The following is a 4,828-nucleotide window of genomic DNA, read 5'->3' on the forward strand; positions in this document are numbered from 1 at the left end:
TGACCCACCCACCTTGTCCTCCCAAAGTTCTGGCATTACAGGCTTGAGTGCCCAGCCCTTAACTTTTATTTTAAGTTCAGGGGTACAAGGGCAGGTGTGTTACATAGGTAAACTTGTGTCATGGGGCTTGGTGTACAGATTATTTCATCACCCAGGTATTAAGCCTAGTATCCGTTAGTTATTTTTCCTGATCCTCTCCCTCCTCCCACCCTCCAACTAATAAGCCCAAGTGTGTATTTTTCCCCTCTATGTATCCATGTGTTTGCATGATTTAGCTGTAACTTATAAGTGAGGATACGTGGTATTTAGTTTTCTGTTCCTGGGTTAGTTTGCTAAGGATAATGGCCACCAGCTCCATCCATGTTCCTGTAAAGAACATGATCTCATTCTTTTTTATGGCTGCATAGTATTCCATGGTGTACATGTGCCACATTTTCTTTACTCGGTCTGTCACTGATGGGCATTTAGGTTGATTCCATAGCTTTGCTATTGTGAACAGTGCTGCAATGAACATATGTGTGCATGTGTCTTTATAACAGAACTATTTATGTTCCTTTGGTTATATACCCAGTAATGGGATTGCTGGGTTGAATGACATTTCTGTCTTTAGGTCCAAAAAACCACTCTTAGTTGTGTCAGAGATTCTATGGGTCTTAGAAGCTCATGTGTCAGGAACTGTGGACTAAGACTAAATATATATATTTTTATTGTAGTACATTGGCTCTGTTCATCCAGTTAGAAGAACAGCATTTCTTCAGGGGCATCTCAACAGAGACACGACATAGGGAAGGTGCAGAATTCTGTATGCCTGGATACATTGCGAGCTGGCCTGAAGAGATGCACACAGGTTCTTCCTAGAGGCTGTGGAGATGTGGTCCTGATTCTTACTATTGGGTCCAGGCATTGGGGCCTGAAATTCCTACCACAGGAATTAAAAAAAGAAAGTTCATTCATATTCAGATAGTTATAAGCTGGTAAGTGCGTTTCTATTCAAACTTCTACATTATTTTCAAGGTGCATTAGCCCATTTATGTTTAATGCCTATGGTTTCAACCAGCTCAGGGGCATTCTGATAATTGGAAAGAAAGCTGTTTACAAGGTGGTTTATGTTAGGTGACTTTGCCAATAAACCTGTCTTGAAAGGTTGCTGGAAGGATTATGTGAAACCACATCAAGATTCTAAACAGTGCCTACTACATTAAGTGCTGGATGGTGACTAAGACAAACTCAGTCCCTCTCCTTATGATCCTTATGGTTTAGTGAGAAAATGGAAAAATAAACATGTCATTTCATTCTCATTCTAATTGGCCAGGGTTGTAATGCAGAGTAAAATCTGAAGAACTCCTGTAAATTGTATGCTAAATTAAGCTTAAGTGAGCACATACTATTTTCTAGGGCTCAAGTCCAAAGGTTTCATTAAATTTTTCAAGGTCTCCTTGGCTCAAAGGAGTTGAATGATCATTCTTTAGAAGTAGATGAAAAGCACCCCAAATTATCTTATGAAACACATTATTTTCCTGTTTTCCAATTCATTTTCTGAAAGCTAGCATTACATTTTATAAAAGCCAATAAAGATATTTCAAAAGTAAAACTATAGGCTGATTTTACTTATGGATATAGATGTAAAAATTCTAGATCAAATATTCACAAACCAAATGCAGTATTGCATTAGAAGAATAGACATTGAGGAACCCCAGTAGCGTCTTTGCATTCTCCACTCTGGCTGGCGGGTGAAGAGATGGTGTGAAGAGTGGCTGGTTGCTGTGACACAGTGCTATATTGAAGCTCTGGAATAAGAATTGGTTTGACCTGTGGTCAGATGGCACCTGACCTGTTATGATGAGCAGACTCGGCAGAGTGTTGAGGATAAGGTCCACATGCAAGTGGAATGCCTCAGCATCCCCACCGGGCAGGAATGTCAGGATAGTCAGCCTCTGGATGGAAAGTCAAAAGACTGCATACTGCCAGGAGCAGTGGCTCATGTCTGTAATCCCAGCACTTTGGGAGGTCGAGACAGGCAGATCACTTGAGGTCAGGAGTTTGAGACCAGCATGGCCAACGTGGTGAAACCTTGTCTCTCCTAAAAATACAAAATTTAGCCAGTCATGGTGGTGCACACCTATAATCCCAGTTACTCGGGAGGCTGAGGCAGAAGAATTGCTTGAGAACCTGGGAGGTGGGGGTTGCCAGTGAGCTGAGATCCATGCCACTGCCCACTCCAGCCTGGGTGACAGAATGAGACTCTTGTCTCAAAAAAACTATTATAGTACTAATAGTATATATATATATATAATATATATGTATAACTTTAAATAAATATATTTATGCATTATATAATTATACTTAAATATAATGTATATAATTGATAATGTAATTATTTAAAATATTATATAATATATCTTATTAAAATATATATTGATATATTTTATATATATGGAAAAAGACTGCATGCTGCAGATTGTTAGGTGAGATGGGAAAGTGATTAGTCTTTATGTAGAAAACACAGGTGATTGCTTGGCCTGGAAATTTATACTCCAAGATTCCAGGACAAACACAGCCTATGTGGGCTCCACTGTCATGACTCATGAGACACCCGTGGTTTCCTCCCCTCCACCACACATGACCTATGCTGCTCCGGCCATGAGGAATATGGCCGTGAGCCATACAGTGGTGTGTGCCCGCCAGGAACTCAAACTGTCTATGCTGCTAATGGACAGGCGTATGCTGTGCCCTGCCAGGACTCCTATGCAGGACTTGATGGACAGCAGCCTGCTAACCAAGTCATCATTCAAGAGTGATATCCAGACAATGACAGTGACCTGGCACTGGGCATGTTGGTGGGAGTGGCTATGGTCATGGCCTTAGGGTCTCTGTTCTGGGTCTTCTAGAGGCTGTAAGATCTTGATGTGCATAGCTTCTGATAACCCAGTGTGCAGTAATATGATTTACAGGGCATTTCTGTTTGTGACAAATGTTTTTAACAATAATTTTAATCGTTCCTTTGAAAGTAGTGACATCATAATTGTAACTAATCCACATAAGTACAACAGAGAAAGGTTTGAACTGTGGTATTTTTTCTTTTCTTTTTTTTTTTTTTTTTTTTGAGATGGAGTCTCGCTCTGTCGCCCAGGCTGGAGTGCAGTGGTGCAATCTCAGCTCACTGCAACCTCTGCCTCCAGGGATCAAGTGATTCTCCTGCCTCAGCCTCCCGAGTAGCTGGGATTACAGGCACGTGCCACCACGCCTGGCTAATTTTCGTATTTTTAGTAGAGATGGGGTTTCACCATGTTGACCGGGATGGTCTTGATTTCCTGACCTTGTAATCTGCCCACCTCAGCCTCCCAAAGTACTGGGATTACAGGCGTGAGCCACCGTGCCCGGCCAGAACTGTGCTATTTTGTTCAAACATGGGCTCTTCAGGGCACTGGTTCATTCTAGGACTGCCCTTCCCGAAGTCTCAGAATACTTTATTTGAGCATACCTGTTTTGAAAGGGATTTTCTTTTTAGAGTTAGGTGTAGTGCTTAAAGGATAATTTGTTTTCATGTTATGCCAGTAATATAGTGTTGTATGAGTCATGAGTGATTGTGGCAAGAAAATCTATAGCTCCTTTCCATTTAAGGTTTTCAAACCACAGACCAGAACTGGTTGCACATTACCTTAGGAGTTGTAGATTGGTAAGCTTCCGGTTAGTTCTCCGAGGCTGTGGTGTGAGAGCCCCCTGATCTGCCTTCTGGGGCTCCACAGGTCCCCAGCAAGGTAACTCCTCAGGATGACAGGGTGCAGCCCGCCTTTGAAAAACGATGCTTCAGAAATCTTCCTAACCCTAGCTTCCTTTTTTAATTTCTTTTTTTTTTTCTTTTCTTTTTTTTTTTGAGACTGAGTCTCGCTCTGTCACCCAGGCTTGAGTGCAGTGGCACGATCTAGGCTCACTGCAACCTCTGCCTCCCGGGTTCAAGCAATTCTCTGCCTCAGCCTCCCGAGTAGCTGGGATTACAGGCATGTGCCACCATGCCTGGCTAATTTGTTTTGTATTTTTTTTTTTTTTTTTTTTTTTTAGTAGAGATGGGGTTTCACCATCTTGGCCAGGATGGTCTTGAACTCCTGACCTCATGACCCACCCTCCTTGGGCTCCCAAAGTGTTGGGATTACAGGCGTGAGCCACTGCGCCTGGCCCCTAGCTTCTTATTCTCAGGTTATTCTTGTATGGTTTTGGTAGCCATATTTGGAAAACATATCCCACATTAGGAATTGATTTGAGCTTCTGAGCTTTAGGGTTTTATCCTTTAAAACTTGGAGAAGCCAGAACAATAACAAACAAGCGTGTGGAGGCAGATTCGCTTTATTCAGAGAGAGCTATTTGAGTGTGTGTCTGCCTGAGTTTTGCATTGCTGCCTAAGCCTCCTTATAGCCTATTTTTCTACTTGTTGAGAGAGTAATATTTAAAGAAAGGCGGGGGAGTGCAAGGAGAGCCTTAGTTAGAGCGTTTCCATTTCAGCCTTCTGGGGGGTTGGACTGTGGGGGGATTGCTCTCTCCTGTCCCTCTGAAGGCCCACAGGAGTGGGGCCCTGTGGCTGTCCACCGAGTACCAGGACAGACCATAGCTGAGCAAACTCGGATTATGGATGGGAAATGGGGCCCAGGGGCCCTCAGGACACACGGACTGGCTCAAGGTACCACTCAGTCTGGCCAGGACCCCAGCCTTGCTTTTGTTCTTGATCCCTACGTGATAGAGAAGCTTAGAACATGAAATTTTGAGCCCCAAAATGTGTGTCTCTGGAAAACCCAGTCTTGCCTTTCTGTCCAATGCTCTTATTTCCAATATTATG

General features: G+C 42.9%; 1 pseudogene; it reads left to right on the plus strand.

Annotated features, from left to right (window-relative positions):
* Window positions 1-1,836: 1,836 nt before the first annotated feature.
* On the plus strand, window positions 1,837-2,888 carry LOC108526389 (pleckstrin homology domain-containing family B member 2-like; annotated as a pseudogene).
* The last annotated feature ends 1,940 nt before the right edge of the window (window positions 2,889-4,828 follow it).

Source organism: Rhinopithecus bieti, unplaced genomic scaffold (genome assembly GCF_001698545.2).
Source record: "Rhinopithecus bieti isolate Rb0 unplaced genomic scaffold, ASM169854v2 scaffold_2554, whole genome shotgun sequence".
NCBI lineage: Eukaryota > Metazoa > Chordata > Mammalia > Primates > Cercopithecidae > Rhinopithecus > Rhinopithecus bieti.